This window comes from Pelodiscus sinensis, chromosome 17 (assembly GCF_052426305.1).
Source record: "Pelodiscus sinensis isolate ZL-2025 chromosome 17, ASM5242630v1, whole genome shotgun sequence".
NCBI classification, from domain to species: domain Eukaryota; kingdom Metazoa; phylum Chordata; order Testudines; family Trionychidae; genus Pelodiscus; species Pelodiscus sinensis.
In genome coordinates this window covers 27,415,601-27,441,053 of record NC_143068.1, presented here as the reverse complement: position 1 = coordinate 27,441,053, position 25,453 = coordinate 27,415,601, and positions in this window count along the sequence as shown.

The following is a 25,453-nucleotide window of genomic DNA, read 5'->3' as shown; positions in this document are numbered from 1 at the left end:
TAAGCAGTGTGGTAGTAAAGTTTGCAGATGATACCAAACTGTTTAGGATAGTCAAGACAGAAGCAGACTGTGAGGGACTCCAAGAAGATCTCACCAAACTGAGTGATTGGGCAACAAAATGGCAAATGAAATTTAATGTGGATAAGTGTAAAGTAATGCACATTGGGAAAAATAACCCCAACTATACGTACAGTATGATGGGGGCTAATTTGGCTACGACAAATCAGGAAAGATCTTGGCGTTATCGTGGACAGTTCTCTGAAAACTTCCACGCAGTGTGCAGCGGCGGTCAAAAAGGCAAATAGGATGCTAGGAATTATTAGGAAAGGGATAGAAAATAAGACCCAGAATATCTTACTGCCCCTGTATAAAACTATGGTATGCCCACATCTTGAATACTGTGTACAGATGTGGTCTCCTCACCTCAAAAAAGATATTTTGGCCTTGGAAAGGGTTCAGAAAAGGGCAACTAAAATGATTAGGGGTTTGGAACAGGTCCCATATGAGGAGAGGCTAAAGAGACTGGGACTAGTCAGTTTAGAAAAGAGGAGACTGAGGGGGGATATGATAGAGGTCTATAAAATCATGAGTGGTGTGGAGAGGGCTGATAAAGAAAAGTTATTTATTAGTTCCCATAATAGAAGAACTAGAGGACACCAAATGAAATTAATGGGTAGCAGGTTTAAAACTAATAAAAGGAAGTTCTTCTTCACACAGCGTGTTGTCAACCTGTGGAACTCCTTGCCAGAGGAGGCTGTGAAGGCTAGGACTATAATAGAGTTTAAAGAGAAGCTGGATAAATTCATGGAGGTTAGGTCCATAAAAGGCTATTAGCCAGGGGATAAAATGGTGTCCTTGGCCTCTGTTTGTCAGAGGCTGGAGAGGGATGGCAGGAGACAAATCGCTTGATCATTGTCTTCGGTCCACCCTCTCTGGGGCACCTGGTGCTGGCCACTGTCGGTAGACAGGATACTGGGCTAGATGGACCTTTGGTCTGACCCAGTACGGCCGTTCTTATGTTCTTAATAAATTTTGCTACATTGACCAAGGCATGTGTGGATGTGCAACACCAGTAGAAACACATGCTGCCAGCTGTGGTGCTCTGCTAATCTGTTAGGAGGCACCCGAATCTCTCCTGCACTCAGCTTACAGGGAAGATTTAATGGCACACCTCCGTGTGGCTCACGTGGAGCTTGGTTCAACACTGGTTAGATGCCCATTCCTGCATCGCTCACCCCATTGGCTAAATCTCACCATTTTGGACTCCAGGCAGCCTTCTTCGGGACTTCCCTGCTCCCTCCTCATGACCTAGCTCTCTCACCAGATCACAATAGCCCTCTCCTTCTAGGGCAGGAGTGGGCAATAATTTTTGACCAGGGGACACTTTAGATATTTTTGAAGTGGCTCTGGGTCACCCTGGAAGGGGCGGGGCCTCAGGCACAAGGGGCTGGGCCAGGACACTTCCCTGATTCCCCACCTACAGACCCTGATTAGTCTGGGGTGGGAGAGCAGGGATTAGGGGTCTGGAGCATATGACCTACGAGGAGAGGCTGAGGGACTTGGGTCTGTTTAGTCTGCAGAAGCGAAGAGTGAGGGGAGACTTGATAGCAGCCTTCAACTTCCTGAAGGGAGGTTCCAAAGAGGATGGAGAGAGGCTGTTCTCAGTAGTGACAGATGGCAGAACAAGGAGCAATGGTCTCAAGTTGTGGTGGGAGAGGTCCAGATTGGATATTAGGAACAACTATTTCACTAGGAGGGTAGTGAAACACTGGAATGGGTTACCTAGGGAAGTAGTGGAGTCTCCATCCCTAGAGGTGTTTAAGTCTCGGCTTGACAAAGCCCTGGCCGGGTTGATTTAGATGGGATTGGTCCTGCCTAGAGTGGGGGGCTGGACTTGACGACCTTCTGGGGTCTCTTCCAGTTCTATGATTCTATGATAAGGGGATGGTTGGATGAAATAACATGATCATGGTAACTAATTGACCATTCATTATCAGTTGGAAATAGGTCAATGGAGGGATGATAGGAGTTGCTATAGGGAACTTTCTGGGTGTCTGGCTGGTGAGTCTTGCCCACATGCTCAGGGTTTAGCTGATCGCCATATTTGGGGTCAGGAAGGAATTTTCCTCCAGGGTAGATTGGCAGAGGCCCTGGAGGTTTTTTGCCTTCCTCTGTAGCATTGGGCACAGATCACAGCTGAAGGACTCTCTGCATGTTGGGGCCTTCAAAGTATTTGAAGGCTTCAATATCTGAGACACAGGTGAGTGGATTATTCTAAGGGGGTGGTTGAGATTCTGTGGCCTGCACTGTGCAGGGGGTCAGACTAGATGATCATAATGGTCCCTTCTGACCTTAAACTCTATGAGCACGTGAAGTCTTTGCCCCCGCCCTCCTCCAGAGGGAACCACCAGCTGTTGTGAACAGCTGGTGGTTCCCTATAGGTGCCCATGCCCCTGGCGGTGGGAGGAGACTCCATGCACTGCCCACCTGCCCTCAGGTCGGTCATGGCCTGGGAGAGGTGGAGCACATGAAATATCTTGCTCCTTGCCCCCACCCTGCAAGGGAGCACCACACTTAGTCAACCACCAGCTGAGTATGCAAAGTCACTCGCTCCCTGCTCTCCAGTACACAGTGCTTAGTCAACTGCCAGGGTTGACGCTAAGCCCCACACGCTCCCCTGTCCCTAGGCCCTGATTGGCCTTGGAGAGAAGGAGCAGCAGGACCTCCACAGGCCGGATCAACCCGCTTGGTGGGCTGGATCCAGCCCATGAAGGCCCTTTTGGCCACCCTTGTTCTAGGCTCTATTAAAGGATCTCGGGATGAGTTGTCCTCTGTACATGGGCTGTGCTACTAGCCTAGTGGCTTGTAGGGAAACTCAGGCCCACCCTCTGCTCCAGGTTCCAGCCCAGGGACCCCAAGCACCATAATCACAGTCTGCTTACTCTCAGAGCTAGTTGCTATTTTCCTGAGTGCTAGCTTACTCCCTCTTTCTTTCCCCTAGGTCCGTGGTCACCAACCAGTTGATCGTGATCAATTGGTTGATCATGGAGGCATGGCCAGTCAATCGTGAGGCAGTTTTCCCAGTCCCCCGTTGGCCCACTCCCACCCCCAATAAGGAGCTGGTGCTACAGCCTCCTGCAAAAATAGAGCTAGTCCCGGCTTCCTGCAGTGTGAGGGGGAAGTCCCATGGCTCTGCGCCAAATCTGGCTCCAGATCTGGCACGGAGCCTCAGGACTTCCTTCCCCCCCCCCCCCCTCCCCCCATGCCACAGGAAGGAAGGCAGGCAGCACAGGGAAGGAAGGGAAGACAAGAAAACACGTGTACAACCCCTGCCGACAACAGCACGCATGCTTTCTTGTCTTCCCTTCCTTTCCCATGCTCCGGGAAGATAGCAGGGAGGGGGAGATAGTTAAGATGGAGGTGCAGGATCCAGAGTGGCTGGATTTCCTAAAGGAGCCACGCGTGCATGTCTTCAGCGCTACCTGCAGATCCTGCCCCAGAGATCCTCACCCCTGGAGAGCTCCAGATAGTGGCTGATCTATTCCTGCCCACTCTCCCCCTGGCCAGACCCCCACCAGTACCCTGGCCAGACCCCCACTAGCACCCGGGCCACAAGCCAGATACCCACCAGCACCTTGCTCCTGCCCCCTCCCTCCTGACCAGACACCTACCCCTATCTTGCTTCTGTACCCTACTTTCCACCATGATTCAGTGGCCCCTGACCCAAAACAGGTTCCCGCACTTCCCATAAATAAAGACAATTCTGCAATGTTTTGTGTTGGACATAATATTTTATTTAAAAATGAAGCCTGGACAACAAGCCCCCAATCGGGGCCAAGCCCACATCTGGCCACAGCGTCATAACACTCCTGCACCCCGCGCACACCCAAAACCTGAGCCTATCATATACCTGAACCCCCTTTCCTGAGTCCCTCACATCCCCAAACTCCTGCACCACCCACATCTGCACCCTTGTGCCACAACTCTCCTGCACCATCCACACACTGCAAACTGGTGCCCTGAACCCATCATACACCCAAACCCCCAGCCCCGAGCCCCTCATATACCCAAACTCCTGTACCCACACATCCACAAGCCTGTGGATTGCTCCAGTGCCCCAACCCTCCACCTGACCCCAACATTGTCCATCCTGGAGCCCTCTCCCTGATCCTGCATCCCCTTCTCCACCTCCTCCTGCACCCAAATTCCTTCCCAGAGCTTGCACTTCTCACCCCTTCCCACACCCAAATCCCTCATTCCCACCCCAGAGCCTGCACCTCCTGTCTCAACCCAGTGAGAGTGAGTAAGAGCTGGGGAGAGAGGAAGGGAAGGGGGAGTGCTGGGCCTCAAGGAAAAGGTGGGAACTTAGGGAAGGGATGGGGTAGATCTTGGCTTGCCCTGACATTTAAAAGGTGATCTTGAGTATAAAAAGGTTGGAGACCACTAGTCTAGCTGGACTGGGAGCCTATACATTTGTACTCCAACATTGCTTAGCAATTGGACTCCTGCTGACGTTAATGCAAATTTCAGGGGTTTATTGCAAAACAGATTGGCCCTTTACCATGAATTACAATATGTCACCACCACTGAAAAGCAGCCACATTTGGGGGAGAATGCAGCAGCTGTATAACAGTACAGTGACCACAAAACATATTTCTCTAGGAAGTGATGAATTCCTTAGCCAGTTGAAAATACAGGAAGAAGCTGGAGACAAGGCAAAATAGAATTAACCAAATTATATCATTTACACAAAGCAAGTTAGTTCCCACTACTGCTTTGGTCTTCGAGGCTAGGACAGATGCCACTCTGACCCAGGGAGTAAGAGACTAGAACCAGACATCAACTCCAGTTATCCTGCTCTCCTGTACAGATGTCTCTGAGGGGTAGCCGTGATGGTCTGTATCTGTAAATACGAGGAATCCTGTGCCACCTTACAAACTAACTGATTTATTAGGGAATTCGTGGGTAAAACCCACATCATCAGGTGAATTGGGAGTGGAGTTTACAGAGGCATAGAGGGTTATTTCAGTAGGAGCTTGGTTGCTTTCAGGTTGGTTTAGCGTTGTGATTCATAATTTTGTCCACTAGATGTCTCATTTCCCAACTTAATAAAGGTGCATTTGATCGTTGCCAATCTATCAGGCAGGCTATGGGTGTCATAGAATCATAGAACACTAGAACTGGAAGGGACCTTGAGAAGACATCAAGTCCAGTCCTCTGCCCTCACGGCAGGACCAGTATTGTCAATTCGCTTGCACGTTTCAGGAAGGGGAGAAGCTAAGATCCACCTAACCACCGGGATTTGGGGAGATGTCTCAGGGCTGCCTCAAATCATTGGATATTTGCTGCCGTATTTAGTGGATGTGGCTAGTGCTGTAACCCTGAAAACGGCGTTGGACACCAGGCGACAGTGGGCCAGATCCTCAGCTGATGTAGATCAGCTTAGCACCTTTGAAGAAATGGTCCAGAGAGTCTGTTCAGGCTGCAAGAGGGTAGGTGCTCAGTTCTGAAGCCCCACCACAGCCCGTATTTGTTTCACTTCAGGGATAGACTATTCCTCATTAAAAAAAATAATTCTGGGGAGGTTTTGCCAAGAGGCGACTTTCAGTCGTGATGGCTGTAGACAGAGTTCATCCAAATGACGGGTGTTTTGTGCCTCATTCACTGGCAGGTATTCCACCCCCCTCACTCTGTCCCCAATTTATAGTGAAGAGGAGAGTGCACAGGGAGAGGACACCAAACAGTTGGTGAGTAGGAGGGCTCAGTTGGCACCAGCCACAGTGAGAATTTGCAGGTAGGGAGCTAATGTTCAGCAGCAGCAACTCGTTCCAACACAAAGGATGGGTAGGGCGAGATTATGAGCAGACGCCATCCATGTCTGTTTTGAGCCACCATCTGAATGTTGAGCAAGTGAATGCACTGTTATCTCACCGTCTCCTTGGCCGTTTAGAGCCTCTCCCTCCATGCACTCTTCCGCAGAGAACAGCGTTAGGCAGTCAGTATTCTAGTGACATGGCCAAAACACTGTAATTGGCATGTTCTGATGATAGTAGGCTTGCACTGTTCTTTCAGTCATCTATCAATGTTGTCCTTTCCTAATCTGTGCAGCCTTGTTGCCCCTAGGATACAAGTGCAGACACCTCCGTTCAAATGTTTGCAGCTTTTGCTCCTGATGTTGTGTTGGTACCCACATTTCCCGACCTTCAAGTAATGTGGGGGCAATGAGCGTTGTATAGAATCTGGTTTTAGCTGTCATTGATGCTGCTTTAAGGCTTCAAATGCTTCTGTTCAGGTACGCAAACTTTCTGCTGGCCGAAGCTATCTGCCTGTCAGTGGCACCTTCGTGGCAGTTGTTGTATGTTATGGTGGAACCTAAGTAGCAGAAGCAGACTACTTGTTTGGGGTCTGCATCACTAGTTATTGGTTATTATTGGTCTGGGCTTGTGGTCATTCATTTTTGTCTGTTGTGCACAGGTTGTATCCCCCCATAGTGGATGATATCGAAACAATAACCTAAGTCAAGGTAATTGGTAATTTGTCCCAATATCCTGCAGCCTCCACCAATGTGATTAAGGGAGTTGAAAAAGATCTTGCTAAAGATAAATCAAGACATATTGGAGTGAGTACACATCCTTGATGACTCCACTTTGCACTTCAAACCTCTCTCAGATCACAACTGACTCATACCACACATCAAGCTATGCTATCTGCTCTGCAATATTGGAATCAACTTGCTGCTAAAATAGTACCACTTGAGCATCTTCCACCAAGTCTCTCTGTTAATGGAGCCAAATGCCATCTTAAAATCAACACAGACACAACACAGAATTGTGGAGGTCTGTCTCTAGGATTTGATGAGAAACACATGTCAAGGCTGTTTCCCACTCTGGCACAATGAATGCAGAAGTGGGGGCCCACGAGAGCACTCCAAAATCTTACCTCTATAGGCTCTAGTATAAAAACTTCCCCCCAAAATCCTAATACCCAGATTTTGGGGAATCCGCTGCCACCCCCAATTCCAAGAAAACCAGAGAAGAGATCACTTGAGAAATCTCCCTAAGGTAAAACTCTTCGCCTGCCCCAACCTCCGTTTTGCTTTGAGTTGGAAAAAACAGGGGGTATTCACAGAGAACAATGGACTCTGCCTTTGTAACTAGGCGCTGAGTCCTAAGGACACAACAATTAACCAATCCTGGTTAATTAGAAAAGAAAACAATCCTTTATTATAAAAAAAAAAAAACTACAGCTGCAAGCATAGTAAAGTGGCTAGATAGGAAGAGCCACCAATGGATATAGATACTCAGGGAAACCCCCAGGGCTAAAATTTAGGGTATATCTACACAGCAAAGTTATTTCGAAATAACAGCCGTTATTTTGAAATAGCAGTTGGCTTGTGTAGATGCTAGGAAAGTTATTTCGAAATTAATTTGAAATAGTGCAGGGCTTATTTCGAATTTGGTAAACCTCATTCCACTAGGAATAGCACCAATTTCAAAACTGCTATTTCAAAATAAGCGCTGTGTAGACAATTATTTCTAAATAGGGGGCCTCCAGCCCTTCCCAGGGTGCCCTGCTGGCCACCCTTGCCACAAGGTAACTTCTGACCTGATGCCCTGCTGGAACCAGTTCCAGCTGGCCTTAAATGTGATTCAGCGTCCAATCAGTGTGGATGCGCTATTTCAAAATAGCAAAAACCTATTTCAAAATGCATTTTGTGTGTAGACGTGTTATTTCAAAATAAGATATTTTGAAATTACTATTTTGAAATTAGATATTTCGAAATAACGCTGTAGTGTAGACATACCCTTAGTTACAAAGATAAAAACCACAGTTAACACTCAGACATTATCTCCAAATCCCCAAACAAGGAAAACAACAAATCCTGATGAACTATCTAAACTTTTCCCTACTTACAACTTGTAAGAAGTCTGTTCTTGGAGAGAGAAATGTCTCTCCTCTCACTCAGTCTTGGAAGAAACTGCTCTGCCTCTCAAACACAGAAGAGAGAGATAAAACCCCTCTTTTCCAGTTTGAAATTCCTACCTGCAATGTTATTGGCTCACCACCTGATACCTGGCTAACTACAGGGTTAATTCCTTAGTCACCAGGTGCCGGTCAGCACTCCTGATTCTGACACCATATATCTGATTTATGGAGGAATATCCAGGTCTAAAGCCAGCTTGTGACCAGAAAGATTCCTCTGCTCTACTTTGAATTCAGCCAAGAACCAGTCTACAAAATAGGCAGCTAGGAATGTTCATCAGATTTATCAGGTAATCCTCGAGAGTTGCCATGATCTGCCAGGTCACCTTGCTTGAAGAGTGGTATAATAACAGAGGGTATGTCTACACTACCCTCCTAGTTCGAAGTAGGAGGGTAATGTAGGCATACCACACTTGCAAATGAAGCCCAGGATTTGAATTTCCTGGGCTTCATTTGCATAAGCCGGGCGCCGCCATTTTTAAATCCCGGCTTGTTCAAACCCCGTGCCGCGCGGCTACATGCGGCACAGACTAGGTAGTTCAGACTAGGCTTCCTAGTCCGAACTACCGTTACTCCTCGTGGAATTCAAATCCTGGGCTTCATTTGCAAGTGTGGTATGCCTACATTACCCTCCTACTTCGAACTAGGAGGGTAGTGTAGACATACCCTGAGTTCTGGCAGATTTCAGGAACTTTGTCCTTTGTCCAAATGAGGTTAAATAGTTTGAGACATTTCAGCTGGCGTGTCATCTGGGCCAAGCACCGTGTTGTTTTTCAGGGATTTGTGGTTTCAATTACTTTGTTGCCTTTGCAGATAATAGGCTCAAAGACAACTGGGTCCACTTGATGATTCACATCTAATAGCTGATACGAATATTCTTTCCATCTTTCAGTCTTTCTCCTGGAGAGTTCCCCAGAGTGCTGTGTCGCTGGCTGGTGACAGGGGTTAGGTTCTAAGCTAGGACAGGCAGTACCCAACTTACGTGGATCCGACTTATGTTGGATCCCTACATACGAAGAGGGCTTTTCTCGCCGCGAGGACGCGGGCGGTGGGACCGCCCACATGCGCAGCTGTCGCGCCACCCGCATCCTCCGCGGCAAGAAAAGCTGCTCCACGTCTCCCTGGTCTGCTGGGGAGGGGGCGCAGCTAGTGCGTCCCCCCCCCCCCCCCAGCAGACAAGGCTTTTCTCGCCATGGAAGACGCAGGCAGTCCCACTGCCCGCGTCCTCTGTGGCGAGAAAACCCGCTCCGCGTCTCCCTGGTCTGCTGGGGGGGGCTACCAGCAGACCAGGGAGACGAGGAGCAAAGCCGCAGTGAGAAAAGCCACTCCGCGTCTCCCTGCTCTGCTAGCGGGGGGGCGCAGCTAGCCCCGCTCGCAGGTCCGACGCCCCGCCCCGCAGGCAGGAGCAGCACATTTGAATGGGGCTCGTCAACAGCTCACTGGCAAAGCCGACGCCCCGCAGACTGCTTGGCCGCAGTCTTTCTGCCTCTGCCTCTGCCCTTCCGAGCACTCATTCCCTTTCTTGATTTAAAAAAAAATAAACATAAAATTAAAATGAAAAAAAGCAGCGGCTTGCCAACACTGCCTTTGAAAAAACCTCCCACAGGAGACAACGGAGACGGGGAGCAAAGCCGCGGTGAGAAAAGCCGCTCCGTGTCTCCCTGGTCTGCTGGGCCCCCCCCCAGCAGACCGGGGGGGGGGCCCCAGCTGACCAGGGAGATGTGGAGCAATGCCGCGGCGATGGCTACGGTAAAGGAGAAGGAAAGAAGCCTACCCTGAAGTCGGGACAGCTCACCGCCCGCTGCCCTCTCCTCGCTCACGGCGACCGCACCGAGACCGACCGACTCACCCACCCCGCGTGCCTCCTCCAGCCTCCCCTCCCTCGCAGCAGCGAGGCCCGGGTGGTGGTGGGGCGCCGGGCGCCCTCTGGGCGGCGCCCCGCTCGCCTCCCTCCCTCGTTCCTCCCTTCCCGGCAGCCTCCGCCAGGCCCCGGGCTCATCTGCATGCGGGCTCCTCCCTCTCTCCCCCTCGCTTACCCGGCCTGCTGGCTGGCTTGCCCGCTCGCTCGCTCCGACCAGTCTCGCCTCGCCTCTCCTGTAGAAGCGGCTAGTCTAGTGTTCAATGGGGCTCGTCAACTGCTCTCTGACAGCCCCGCTTGCGGGTCAGACGCCCCGCCCCGCAGGCAGTAGCGGCAGGTGTGAATGGGGCTCGTTAACAGCTCGCTGGCAGGGCGGACGCCCCGCAGACTGCTTGCCCGCAGTCTTTCTGCCTCTGCCTCTGCTCTTCTGCGCGCACACTCCCTTTCTTGATTTAAAAAAAATAAACATAAAATTAAAATGAAAAAAAGCGGCGGCTTGCCAACACTGCCTTTGAAAAAACCTCCCCCAGGAGACCAGGGAGACACGGAGCAAAGCCGCGGCGAGCAGGGAGCAGTTGACGAGCCCCATTGAACACTAGACTAGCTGCTTCTGCAGGCGAGGCAAGGCGAGGCCTGTCGGAGCGAGCGAGCGGGCGGGCTAGCCAGCAGGCCGGGTGTCACGTTACTGGATGTTGAGGGGAGCAGCCAGATTGCTGCTGCACCCATAGGTGGGGGTGTTGGCCCCAGAAAATGGTATAAAGGGGGGCCATGTGGGGTGTTGAATAGAAGCTCACTGTCTGCTAATCCTATGTACGCTGTTTATGTGTTTGTATAATGTCTGTGTGTGCAATTATAAGCATGTGCTAGTATGGATACTGAGTATTTCCCTGCATGTGGTTGAGCAGTGGGCAGAGCCCGGCCTATGGACATGCTAATCAGCAAGGCCCTGTGAGACAATGGCACTCAATGGGCCAAGGACACACCTAAAGAATGAGTGGTGACTCATACCTAAAGACTACCAGCAGTGAACATAGGAATAAGCCGGGGACCAGATCACCTGCGATAGCCAAGAAGAGACGAGGAAGGAGGGATAAATAGGCCATGCAGTGGTCTCCATCTTGTTCTCAGATCAGCATTTCATCCCAGAGGCAGCAATGCAGGGATCGAAGAGCCGGAAAGACCTGTGAACCCATCCTGATTCTAGGGTGTGCAACAAGGACTTTTAAACCAGCAGCTGACACATCTCTGCTAGAGCCTGCATCGAGGACTGGGAGATTCGATGCATGTAATGTACTATTCTTTAACAACCTTACTCTCATGCTTTTCTTTATTATAATAATAAACTTTTAGATGTTATGCTAAAGGATTGGCCCAGCGTGATTTGTGGGTATGGTCCAAAGGGTAAATTGACCAGGGATCTGTGGCTGGTTTCTTGGAACCGGACAGAACTTGTTCGGGGTAGGTGGGATTGGGTGCTAGGACCCCCCACCTGTGTATGAGGCCCGGGGCCATCTGGGGCACGGATATTGCTGGGGTGTCAGAGGGGTTTTGCTCGTGAGGCTTCAGGCAGGCAGCTGAAGCGCTCTGTGGGACTGGTTTGTGGCCTGTTTGGAGAGGTCACCAGTCTGGGGGCTGTAAGGAGCCCCGGATTTGAGTAATTTGCCCTGAGCGGATGCCCTCAGCTGTGCCCAGACATGGCCCAGTCCGTCACAGTGGCGTAGTGGTACTGAGAGTGCGGTTGGGTAAAGGGCAGCTGAAATGAGTCAGCACCAGTATGAGAGCCTAAGTAGAGAGGCTCTGAAGGATTTGTGCTTGGGGAGAGGCATTGCCTTTAGGAAGAGGGCCTCTAAACTAAATCTGCATGTGTTGTTACTAGCCAGAGATGTGGCTGAAAGGGAGCAGATTGCTTGCCCACAGTCTTTCTGCCTCTGCCCTTCCAAGCACTCACTCCCTTTCTTGATTTAAAAAAAAAAACAAAATTAAAATTAAAAAAGCGGTGGCTTGCCAACGCTGCCTTTGAAAAAACCTCCCCCAGCAGACCAGGGAGAAATGGAGCAAAGCCGTGGCGAGAAAAGCCGCTCCGCTTCTGCCTGGTCTGCTGGGCCCCCGCCCACGGAGCCCCCTACGAAGTCTGATGGTGGCGGGGAGACAACAGACCGGGGAGACGCGGAGCAATGCCGCGGCAACGGCGATGGTAACGGAGAAGGAAAGAAGCCTATCCTGAAGCCGGGACAGACCGACTATATACTACACTCCATCCCAGCCAAAAGGCTAAGAAACGGGGCCGTAGCCGGGGCCGAGGCCGGGGCCGTGGCCTCCCTCCCCTCCCCTGGAAAAAGGCCTACCTTGCCTCACTCCCGGCGCACACAGACGTACTCTCCCGCTCCCAAGGCGTCCTCCAGCGTCGGGGAATAGAAATTTTCTAAGTCCCGCCCACTCGCTCACCGCCCGCCGCCCTGTCCTCGCTCACGGCGACCGCACCGAGACCGACCGACTCACCCACCCCGCGCACCTCCTCCGGCTTCTCCTCCCTCGCAGCAGGCGCCAGCCCCCGGGCTCATCTGCATGCGGGCTCCGCCCCCTCTCCCTCTCGCTTACCCGGCCTGCTGGTTGGCTGGATCGCCCACCCACCTGCCCGCTCCGACCAGCTCTGCCTCGCCTCGCTTCGCCTGCATAAGCGGTTAGGCTAGTGTTCAACGGGGCTGGTCAACTGTTCCCTGACAGCCCCGCTTGCAGGTCCGACTCCGTGCCCCACCCCAACCCGCAGGCAGAAGCGGCAGGTGTGAATAGGGCTCTTCAACAGCTCAGTAGCAAGGCCGACGCCCCGCAGACTGCTTGCCCGCAGTCTTTCTGCCTCTGCCTCTGCCTCTGCCTCTGCCTCTGCTCTTCCGTGCACTCAGTCCCTTTCTTGATTTAAAAAAAAATAAACATAAAATTAAAGCGAAAAAAAGCGGCGGCTTGCCAACGCTGCCTTTGAAAAAACCTCCCCCAGCAGACCAGGGAGAAGAGGAGTAGCTTTTCTACACTCCATCCCAGCCAAAAGTCTAAGAAACGGGAACGGGAAAAGGGCCGGGACCGGTGCCGGGCCGGGGCCTCCCTACCCTCCCCTGGAAAAAGGCCTACCTTGCCTCACCTCACGGCGCACACAGACGTACTCTCCCCCTCCCAAGATGTCCCCCAGCGCGGGGGAATAGAAATTTTCTTAAATCAACAGCTGCTCTCTCCTTTTTGCTACACTGGATCCTCTGCTATCGGCTGTGCATCTGCTCCGCTGGATCTGGATCTGGATCTGGACCTGGACTTGGACCTTCCTGCTGCCTTTGGACCTGCCCCTGCCTCCTGCTCCTACCTCCTGAGACCTGCTCCTGCAACCTGCTCCAGCCTCCTGGAACCCGCCCCTACCTCCTACCTTTTCTCCGCGTCTGCCTGGTCTGCTGACCCTCCGCCCCCCCCCCCCCGGTCCACTGCCCCCCCAGCAGACCAGAGAGACGTGGAGCAAAGCCGCGGGGAGCAAAGCCACTCCGCGTCTACCTGGTCCGCTGGGGGGAACCCCCAGTGGACCAGGGAGACACAGAGCGGCTTTTCTCGCCGCAGCCTTGCTCCGCCTCTCCCTGGTCCCCTGGGGGAGGTTTTTTCAAAGGCAGCGTTGGCAAGCCGCCGCTTTTTTCATTTTAATTTTCTGTTTATTTTTTTTTTTTTAAACCAAGAAATTGAGTCAGGGCTCGGAAGAGCAGAGGCAGAGGCAGAAAGACTGCAGGGAGAGGGGGCGGAGCCCGCATACAGATGAGCCCGGGGGCTGGTGGAGGCTGCCAGGAAGGGAGGAAGGAAGGCGGGAGGGAGGGAGGCGAGCAGGGCGCCGCCTAGAGGGCCTCCGGCACCCCACCACCACCCGGGCCTCCCTGCTGCGAGGGAGGGGAAGCCAGAGGAGGCGCGCGGGGTCGGTGAGTAGGTCGGTCTCGGTGCGGTCGCCGTGAGCGAGGACAGGGCGGCGGGCGGTGAGCAAGCAGGCAGGACTTAGAAAATTTCTATTCCCCCGCGCTGGGGGACGTCTTGGGAGGGGGAGAGTACGTGTGTGTGTGCCCTGAGGTGAGGTGAGCTCGAGTGTAGTATCCGGACCGGGTTCCTGTTTGAAGATCGCCTGATTAAGCAACGCCATGGGATCAAATCCTTTGCTCCGTGGGACCCGATTGGATCCAGCCCTTTTTAGGGCTTCTGATACCAATACTCTGCAATCAACAGCCTGGCGAAGACCCATAGTCTCCTATAGACAACCACCTAACCTCAAGATGATTCTTACCAACCACCACAGGACATACCACACTAATACCAACCCTGGTACCTTCCCTTGCAACAAACCCCGTTGCCAGCTTTGTCCACATATTCATTCTGCTGATACCATTATTGGACCTAACCAAGTGAGTTATAAGATCAAGAACACATATTCCTGCGCATCCAGAAATATAATCTATGCTATCATGTGCCGAAAGTGTCAGTCTGCTATGTACATTGGACAAACATCTCAGACACTTCGCCAAAGGATTAATGCCCACAAAACAGATATCAGACAAGATCACAAAGAGAAAACAGTTTCTTGCCATTTTAACCAGAAAGGACACTCTCTAAATGACTTAACCACCTGCATTCTGCTACAAAGACCTTTTACATCTGCACTTGAAAGGGAATCCTCTGAACTGTCATTCATGTTAAAATTCAACACTTTCCAACAAGGACTTAACAAACATTTGAACTATCTCACCCATTACCAAGATAGTTTCCCCAATTATCACCTCTAATACCATTAACTCACAAACATCCCACTCTCCCTACCTCTAATATCATCAATTCCCAGACACTTACCTTCCTTCCTCCCCCGCCCCTCCCGCATCCCCCTCCTGTTCTGCAATGTGATTTGTCCTTTTCATATTTGTTCATTTTTTTTAATGGTATCCTTTGGTATATATGGTTGTGACTACTTTCTTCCACTATTTGATCTGAGGAAGTGGGTCTGGCCCACGAAAGCTCATCATCTAATAAACCATCTTGTTAGTCTTTAAAGTGCTACATTGTCCTGCATTTTGCTTCAACTTCTCTAGTGTAGCTGAGAGACGTTGGTGAAAATTCCAGTGAGAAAATGGAATTCTCTTGCCCGTGTGTCTTTTTCTTTCTGGTAGAATTCACTCGTGGTTAAGGTGCAGGCGTAAAGCCTCTGCGATGGGCGAGCGTTTGGGACTGCCCGCCCCTGTGCCGGGAGGAAGGGGAGACTTCACGACCGAAGACACCGGCCCTTTCTTACTTTTGCTCTCTGTGACTTTTTGAGTCAAGGCTCTGGTGATAGACCCAAAACGTTGTGCTGCTTCTGATCACTGAATCCAGTTGTAGGAGAGACTCTGCTGGATTGAAATTGCTGTTCAAGTGGTTGCAAAGAGTTGGGATTTTCTAAGCGTCAAGCGTGTTTGGAGCTGAGAGCCCTGCACGGTGCGTGCGGGTGCTTTCTGTGTTTCTTGTGCCGTTGTCATTAAACGCTTCGTTGCCTCAGCATTCCTGGCGTGGTGTGGTTCCCCCTTTGCTGTAAGACACGGGGTGTCAGAAAACGCTTCTGCTCCCCTCACAGCAAATCCAGAAATGTGCCTCTGACAATACACTCCGGGCGTCGGATGGGAAACGGCAGCCATCACTGAGAGTCCCCTACGTGGCTGGCTACAAAAGGTCGCATTTCTGAAGCTCTGCACAATACACAAGCCACCCCAGAGGCAGGCCTGTGATGGGTCGTTCCCCCCACCTCCATCCATGAACTCAGCCAGCTCTGTGCCTTTGTGCTCGTTAACGCGACTGGGGAGTTTATTTCCAGTGTTTTAATCCCTCCCCAAATGCGGCAGTGCCTGCACTCCCTCCACACAGCCCGAACCCCTTCTCCAAAAGGGGGTGTGGGGCAGGGCCGTAACAAGGGCAAGGCGAGTGAGGCACTTGCCTCAGGTGTAGAGCTGAGGGGGCGCAGAACAGACCGTGACTGCACTGCCTTCGCTCGTGCCTCATCAGCACCCTTGTCCGCGCCGAGGACGGTCTTGCCTCAGCTGCCAAATTAGCTAGTTAGGACTCTGGTGTGGGGTGAGGGAGGGTTTAAAATTCACCTCAGAGGCCTGCCTTTCCCAGCCTTCGGTGTCTCCCCTACCCCTGAGCCAGCCTTCCTGTGCCCTGGGGTACTAGCCCCAATTTGGCCTGGTGATCAGGTACAGCTCTGTACAGTGGGGGTCTCTCAGTGGGGGGAAGGGGGTCCAATTAGTGCAATGACCAGCCCCCACAACCCTGTCACAACACCCTTGCCCACCCAGCAGGCAACGCCCTACGTGTCCATGCATCAGTCACACATGCCACGGCATCCTTGGGAAGGTTTCAGTCCCCACCCCACCGGCTCTAGGTAATGCTCCGTCTTTCCAATGCTTGTCCCCTTTCAGCTCCTACGGTGCAGGGGCTACCCCCATGCCCCTGGAGTGGAGCCTTTCCACTCATGTGGCCCTCTTGTTGTCAGGTCTATGCACCTCAGTGAGCCTTATCCCCATTTTACAGACAGGGAGCTTAGGCAGAGAGTGCATCCTGTGATTTACTCAAGGACACAGGGAGTCTGGGGTGAATCAGGAATCGAACACGGGTCTCTTGAGCGTTCATCAAGTGCTATTTCCAACTAGACCAGCCTTCCTCGCTGGGGCCTCTCTCCTGCATTGGAACAGCTGAGCAAGGGAATGGGGGGGGGGGTTCCTTGCTCACCCCATGCCCAGCTGAGCAGGCCCCCTTTGCTGCATCCTCCCCACCCACCCCTGGGGAGCAGGGCCCAACGTGCCAGAAACGGCTGAGGAGTTCCACCGCCAACGGCCGGATTTTCGAGGACCCCGTTGACTTCTGGGGGGAACCGCACATGCCTCGCACCTCCGAAACGTCAGCCATTGACCAATTAGGAACGGTCCCTTGAATCACTCCCTGGTGACCTGGACGCTTTGTTCCTTGGGCCTCAGGTCGCTGCATTGCTATGGTGATCTCTCCGTGGCTGTTCACACGGGCCAGGTTCAGATCAGCATCTGGGTTGGTGGAGTCGCTCCACGTATACGGGGGGTGCCCCCGTCCCTCGGGCATGTCCTGCCCAGTACATTGAGCCAAGCCCTATTCAAACATCCCTCTCACACACCGGGTGCCACGGGCCCTGCTGAATGTGCAAACTGTCCATGCAGGCAGCTTCTAGCTGGCCTGACAGCTCTTACAGGGAGCTGCTGGGGAGATACCAGGCCGGCCCCTCAGCTGCCGCACATCAACACAGAGCCACTGAAATCAATGGCGACACCCTGACGTCCACCAGGCAATGCTTCGGCGAGCACAACTACTTTGCGAAGTCCAGCCGTGGTACCTCGCGTGTGGCTTCTGCCCAACCTGGGCCATGGCTGTGGCAAGCCACACTAGGCACCCAAGGAAGGGCTCTTTGGAGATGTGCAGAAGAAGGCCGGCGCCTCAGCTAGGGCGTATGGCCTAGTGCTGCTGGAGTGTCTCACGCGCAGGCCAATTTACGCCAGCAGAGGAGTCGGCCCGAAATCATTCCTGTCTGTGTTGCCATGGAGACCACTAAAACGGGGAGGGAGGGGTGGCAGTGCAAAGTGCGGTCAGGCCGCTGTTCTGTCGGGTTTCGGAGGAGAACGGCCCATTTACTAACCCTGAGGGGATGGATAAAGCATCTCTGAAAGCAGCAGGGCTGCAGTATCTCCCCCCCCCCCCCCACCCGAATGGTTGGGTCTCTGGACCATATGTTGGACTAGCGGCCACTGCCACCATGTTTCCTTCCACAGCGAGTCAGGCATGTGCACAACCATCCTTCTGTGTCATCCCTGAACCTGTCTGGCTCCCTTCCCGCCTGTGCCGGGCAAAACCCAGTCACACCAACGGGTATGGGGAAGCCACACCAGCAAAAGGAGCCCTAGCGACTCTGAAGTGAATTAGGGACAACCATTCTGGCAAGTCATTTTCTCTCTGCTTGCCCAGTGCTGGCTGGCAATTTGCACGTACTATCGCCTGCTTTGCACACGCAGCGGTGGCAGTCGTGTGCGTAAATTCAGAGCCCCCGGTGAACCTCAATTTGGAAAATCTGCCTGGGATTCACACACATAGTCTGAAAGCGGCCCGGAGTGGAGCAGTGAAGAGACGGGTGCCCTAGGGGAAGATGGCACATTTTAAAAAATGTTTGCTCTTGTAACCATATTTCCCAGAGCTGCACGTACTGGCAGCCCATGAAAACAGTTATTAGAGGCAAAAGCCTCAGCTATGGGCCTGGCTATGCTGATCTGACGGCCGGATAGCTTTGTTTGGAAACGTGTTTCCCCGTGTTGCGCGATGCACCTGCACGCTAACAAAAGGCTTCATCTCAGCAGGTAGCAACCGTTCAGGTGGATGAGGACAAAAGCACCATTCTGAGTGGATGGCAGCGTAAGCTGGGAGCTGAGACTCGGTGCCAGTTTCTGAGTGGGTAGGAGCTGCCTGTAGAAAAGGCTTTGGTTCTATCAGTGACCCGATGGAGGCTGCGGAAACTGCAGATAAGCTTCAGGAAACACGTCTCAGGTTGAAAGTTTAAGAACATAAACCTCCCTCAGAGCTTTCCCTGAGCCCATCCTGCCCCCTCACCCCCCGGCCGCGGGAGGGCCCCGGGCAGCCTGCAGACGCTGTGGTTCTGCACATCAGAGCTGGCTTTCAGCCGTGTGCTGCTGGGCTCGTCATGGGCAGGTTACCGGGGGACTTAGCGTCTTGTGTGGGGGCCATTTCGTTTGGTTCTCTGACATGGCCTGTGCAGAACAGACAAGACAGGAGCGAAAAGCAGCTGCCAGAGCCGTTTGCATGAGAGGACGGTTTGCATGAGCTGCTTTGGGAGCTCAGGGTGTGTCTACATGGCAATTGGGCTTCCGCATCGGGCCCATGCCGGCTGCCTCAGGCTCGCGGGGCTTGGGCTGAGTTGTCGAACTGCAGGGTGGCTATTCTGGGACCCTCACACCTTGTAATGTGCGAGGTCCTGGGGTCTAGCCCATGCCCAGTGTCTACAGCACAGGGAAACAGCCCCTCAGCCCGACTGCACCTACAACTACAGTGTAGACACACCTTGAGAGCACGTTAGCTTTGATCTGGCTCTGCCGTTCTCTCTGAGCCTCTGAAATCCACATGGGCAAAATCGAATGTGCAGTTGCTGCTGCAGTTCACGGAGGGGTTACAAATGCGGTTTGGGACGACGGGATGTTTCATGCAACTTGGTGTCTTAGCAGCCAGCCCACAGGCCAGGCGCGGATCGTCAGAGAGGGGAATAAATGTAAAGACATAAACAATTGCCGCAGCTGCACCCAAGCGTGGAGTATGCGCACACATGGCGCCGTCTATGGGGCAGTCACAAAAGCAAGGCGCCGAAATCTACATTTTGGGTCCGATTGTTCCAAGGAGCTGCCAACACGCAGCATCTATGAGAGTCAGGCCGCGCCTCTATGGCTGCAAATACGGCATGAGCCAGGGCCTTGTTCTCCGCCGTCACAGCGGAACGATTTGGCCCCTCGGGAGCACTAAGCTGAGCCAGGTGAGTCGCCTGCAGCACAGATCACAGTGACAAGCGTGCGTTTGCATGCCCAAGGGCTGGCCGGCCGAGCGGTCCGTAACCCTTTTCTGGGCTATGCACATGAGCAAGAGGATGGGGCTGGCGGGAACAGGAAACCAGTCCTATTCGGAACTGACCCTGTGTGCTTGGAGAAGCTCTTGGAATGCTGCGTAGCTGCACTGGCTGATTAACCTGGGGTGTATCCGATACCTCTTGCTCAACAGCTCTCCCTGATTTACAAACAATTATTTATATTGGAATATGTCAAAACCACAAACATCCTATTTAGACTCAAGCCCTGATCCCAGCGTTTACCGTGTAGGCCCCGTTCCCACAGCAGCGTTTTGCTATATAAGACCTGCCTTCGCTTTATTTTCAAACACATTGGACTGGGTGCACAAGCTGCTTTGGGCAGCGACTGACCCTCGGGCGGACCACGAGCTGAGCAAATCAAGAACAGCGCCTTTCCCACTCAGGATAAAGTCAGGTAAAGAAAGAAGTGAGCCCGGCGCAGGGTGCTTTTCGTGTGTGGCTAGCGTGGTTTTGACGATTTCATTGTTCTCGTGGTCCCTGCAACGACTGTTATTGAGCTTCCAATGTCTTGGGTAATCCTGGTATGTGTGCCTCATTTGGGTAAAAAAACAAACATCAGAAAACGACGGTTACGGCTATCGTCCCATTGAGGTGAATGAGATTTGGATCAGGTCCAATCAGATGAGACATCAGCCCCTTTATTCCTTTCTCTTTTCCAGCTCACGGGGAGGATGTATTTATTTCTCACTTTCCTGTCCTCAGTTTCCTTGGGACTCCTTGTTCTCGTCACAGCGCAGCTCCCCAGAAGCCTCCCCAGGAATTGAAATTGGGGGGGTGTCCGACTATACAAGGGGGGTGTCAGGGCCAATGAGGGGTGAGACTGTGAGGGTGAAGGTGGGTTGTATGGAACCATAGTTCACAAAACTGGGGGGGGGTTGGAGAAATTCAGGGGGGTATACAACCCCATGCGGGGTGGAGGGTAGGGAAATCCTTGCAGCTCTCCCTCTTCCCCTTTTACAATGTGGCATGGTGCTAACCAGAAATGTTCTCAGCAGGGAGCAGACGCCAAGATGCTGAGGGGTCGGGCCGTCGTCCTCGTCTGTGACCTGCTCACGCTTGTGCTCAGCCAGCTCCCCCACAATGCTGTCCTCAGGGTTCGTGGAACCCGGGTAAGTCAGCTCCCCGTTATCAGCGGGGTACAGATGGAAATGGCCATTGCCAGGGCGCTGAAGCCACTGTGCGGACGAGTAGCACGTGGCCTGTTAGAGTGGGGAAAATGCCTGGCCAGGGAAAACCACGAGGCTAGCGGGGCAGGGAATCCGTGCAAAAACGAGACGTGAGTTCAGCAGACAGATATGTCAGAAAAGCTTCGTGCCTGCACCCTGACTCATGTGCTGTTGGCAGGACAGCACCAGTCAGGCATTTTATTCCGCTTCCCCGAGCAGTAGGCAAATCGCCTGCTCTGCTTCCCCAGAGGGGCCTGGCTGCCCCTCCCCGGAGCGTGGAAAGGTCCCGAATTCCCTTTGCTGGCAGGGCGAAGACAGCGGCTAGGAATTCAAATGTGTCAGAGCCATGGCTAGCACGACGCTTCTGGGATCTACTCACAAGTTAGGGCGAAGTTTCCCTCCTGGGATTCTCCCCGGGCTTGAGCGCAGGGGAGTTTCGGTGGCCTGACGTCCCCCTTTTCAGAATGAAGTCGCCGGAAGGAACAAGGGGAAGCCAGCGTGCCCCCTGCGGAATGCTCACCACGTGCCGTGTTTCCAGCTGTCACAGGCTCGCTGACACGAGGCAATGCCTTCCGGCACGAACTCGGAGGCGCACCGCCCAGCGATGGAGGAGGAGACCTGCCCAGTGCAGGTCTCCTTGGTGGCGGTGGCGGTGGCGGTGGCGGTCTCCTTCGGGGCGGAGGTGGTGACACGCATGGCGGAGGCCCGATACGTGGTGCTGGTGGAGACATCCCGGTGGCTCGAAGGCGTCTCCCCAGAGGCACTGCTGAAGGATTGCTTGGGAATGGGGGCCTGCTTGGGGGCATTACCGGGGGGTTACTTGGTGGAGGTGATGGAGGTGGGCTGCTCAATGGGATCACCGGTGGTTTGCTCGGTGGGGGTGGGCTGCTTGGCGGGATTACAGGGGGCTTGCTTGGTGGTGGTGGAGGTGGCGCACATGCCGGAGGCCCGATAAACGGTGCTGCTGGAGGCCTACCCGTGGCTGCTGGAGGGACACTCCCCGGTGGTGCTGTGGGAGGATTGCTCGGGGATGGAGGCCTGCTCGGTGTCCTTGGAGGAGGAGGCCTGCTCGGTGTCCTTGGGGAAAGAGGTCTGCTCAGCACAGTCCAGGGGCTCACAGGGTAAGGACCACGTCGCTGCACAGTCACGGGCGGGAATGGAGTCGGCTCCGGAGCAGGAGGGAAAATCCGGGAGGTCCTTAGTTAAAACTCATTGGCTTAGAAACCTGCCTGTCCGGGTGGTGAAACACTGGAATAAATTGCCCAGGGGGGTTGTGGAATCCCCATCCCTGGAGATATTTCAGAGCTGGCTGGAGAGACGCCTGTCAGAGAGGATCTGGACTGTGCTTGGCCCTGCCGTGAGGGCAGGGGTCTGGACTCGAGGGCCCTTCCGGTTCTAATGTGCTATGATTCTGCTGCTTCTGGAAGCTCCCAAAATCCAGCAGGAACGTCATGTGCCCAGGGTAGCATCTGGAATGGCATTTCATGGCTTCGGTGATCCTGCCCTGCCGAAAGCAGGCAGCAGAGATATACGCCCAGAAATACGCTGCAGTGAACTAGGGGGGATAATATTCATCCCCTTGTCTGCCAGGTTCCTGCGGTAGGGGCGTGCCTGTTGGGAGCCAGGGGTGCAGAGAATTTGGTCCCTTAAAGCTCTGTCTCTGTCGGGAGTCACATTCCCTCGGGAGAGGCATTTTTAACTGATCGGGGTTACCTGGTTTTGCTCTGCCCTGGAGGCATCACTGACAACCTAGTGTAAGCATTTGAAGAGCCTGGTTTTAGAGGGTGCACCAGCAGAACCCGGAGCCACGTGTCTTGAAACGGTGTTGCCTCCGGTGCCAGGCTCTGAGCAGAAGGGCCGCGGGTTCCGTGTGCCTGCGCCGGTGCTCAGCCGTGTCTCCAGACTCACCCCGCCCCGGGAGTCACTCATTCACGGTCACTCTTTGCACCCCGCAGGTTGAGGATTGTGGAGCTAACCCTCCCCAAAGTATCCGTGCGGCTCCTGCCCGGGGTTGGACTCCGCCTGGACTTGTACACCCGCGTGGCGCTCAACGGGAAGAGGTGAGTCGGATGCGCGTGGGACCACCAGTAAAACCGTCCCTCCCGCTGGGCGTGGCCGGGGGGCAAGGCTCCTGGGGAAAGCCTCGGCTTCCAGGGCAGCAAAATGTGAGTCCCTGAATAACACGAGGAGCTCGGAGTCTCACTCGGTAATGGGCAACCTGCGGCTCACTGGGGTTCCCTCTGCACCCCCCTGTCTGCTCCCTTCCCCATGTGTCTCTTACGCACGGGGGCACCCAAGCCCCACACTTCCTGCACCTCCCCTCCCTCCCAGAGTATGAACAGCCACAAGCACAGCTCTGGAAGCGGGTGAGGAGCAGGGACGGAGCACAAATCAGGGGATTTGTGGCTCCACCAAACAGATGATTGCTAACAGGGAGTTTTGAGAGGGAGTTCTCCAGGTGAAGGAGAAGCAGATACAGGACTCTTGAGGGAATTGTGTGTTTTTATTGGGGCTTTCTTACTGTGTGCAGAGCTTGTGTTGGTTTGGTGTGTGGTGGTGTTGGGTGTTTTTTTTTTTTTTCCTTTCCCTGTTTGAGTGAGGCTTTAGAGGGGGAGTTCTCCAGGTAGAGGAGAAGTAGATACAGGAGTCTTGAGGGAAGTGGGTGTTGTGCTTGGGGCTTTCTTGCTGTATGCTGAGCTTGTGTTTGTGAGTGAGGGTTGGTGTTTGTTTGTTTATTTATTTATTTATTTATTTATTTATTTTCCCCTGTGTTTGAGAGTGAGGCTTTTTTTTTCTGCTCCCCCCTCCCCTTGATTGGCTGTGATGGGCAGGTGGAAACTGTTGGCTTCTAATTAAAGTTTGAATTCTAGAAGCCTCTGCTGATTGGCTGAGCCTTGGTAGGGGGAGGGGCTTTATAAGGCAGTGGGCAAGCTTGCAAACAGGTGATTGCTAACAGGGAGTTTTGAGAGGGAGTTTGGAAGGGGATAGGGAAGGGCGGGAGGTTCTCTTGCCTTTCTTTTTAAATCCCTTTTCCAGGACAGCAGTGATGGTTGGTGATGCGTCTGCTGTTGTTACCTGCACAGCGTGTGCCATGTTTGTCTTCCTCCTGGAAGAAAGAACGGATTTCATCTGCACCAAGTGCAAGCTGGTCGACATTTTGGAAGAGAAAATTAGAGGACTGGAGGCCCACGTGTCGACCCTACGCTTGATCAGAGAGGATGAAGACTTCCTCTATAGAAGGCAGCATTTAATCCTTCAAGCACGGCAGGCAGAAGAGCCAGAGAGGGCAGTACGCGACCAAGAAGAGAATTGGCAGCATGTAACTTCTAGAAGGGGGAAAAGGCCAGCACAGGAATCCCCCGATGCTATAGAGGTAAGCAATCGCTTTCAAGCTCTCTCCACAGGCTCTGCAGTGCTGAAAGCTCTGGAAGGAACCTCACAAGGAAGAAACCAGAAGGGAACACCATCTACTGGAAGGCATCGGATGCGTAGTCCTACGGATGGGGGTTCCACGGCCACCACGCCCAGAAGGAAACAACGGGTGGTGGTGGTCGGGGACTCCCTTCTAAGAGGGACTGAGCCATCCCTCTGTTGTCCGGACCTGGAATCTCGAGAGGTGTGCTGCTTACTGGGAGCTCGCATTCGGGATGTCACTGAGAGGCTTACCAAGCTGATCAAACCTTCGGATCGCTACCCCTTCCTGCTTCTCCACGTGGGAACTAATGATATGGCCAAGAATGATCTTGAGCGTGTTACTGCAGATTATGTAGCGCTAGGAAGCAGGATCCAAGAATTTGGAGCGCAAGTGGTATTCTCCTCCATCCTCCCTGTTGAAGGGAAAGGACTGGGCAGGGATCGTCGAATTGAGGACGTAAATGTGTGGTTGCGCAGATGGTGTCGCAGAGAGGGCTTTGGTTTCTTCGACCACGGGACTGTGTTCCGGGCGCAAGGATTGTTAGGAAGAGATGGGATCCACCTAACGAAGAGAGGAAGGAGCATCTTCGCAGGCAGGCTTGTAAACCTAGTGAGGAGGGCTTTAAACTGGGTTAGTCGGGGGACGGTGACCAAAACCCTGAGGGGAGTGGGAAAGTCCGATACCAGGAAGAAATGCAGAGAGGAAGGGGCAAGAAAGGAGGACCCATGTTTTGAATGGAGAAGATAGGACGATCAACTGGTTACCTGAAGTGTTTGTACACTAATGCGAGAAGCCTGGGCAACAAACAGGAAGAACTTGAGGCCCTGGCCCAGACCAAGAAATATGATTTAACTGGGATAACAGACTTGGTGGGATGACTCGCATGACTGGAGCGCTGTCATGGAAGGGTATAGACTGTTCAGGAACAACAGGCAGGGGAGAAAAGGAGGAGGAGTTACACTATATGTAAGAGAGCACTACGATTGCTCTGAACTCCAGTATAAAGAGGGAGAAAAACCTGTTGAGAGTCTATGGGTTAAGTTTAAAGGAGCAAACAACAGCAGTGATGTTGTGGTTGGTGTTTGCTACAGGCCACCGAATCAGGTGGATGAGGTAGATGAGGCTTTCTTCAGACAATTGAGCGAAGCTTCCAGATCGCAGGCCCTGGTTCTCGTGGGGGACTTTAATCACCCTGACATCTGCTCGGAAACCAATACGGCAGTACACAGGCAATCAAGGAAGTTTTTGGAGAATGTTGGGGATAACTTCTTGGCACAGGTGCTGAAGGATCCGACCAGGGGCCGTGCTCAGCTTGACCTTCTGCTCACAAACAG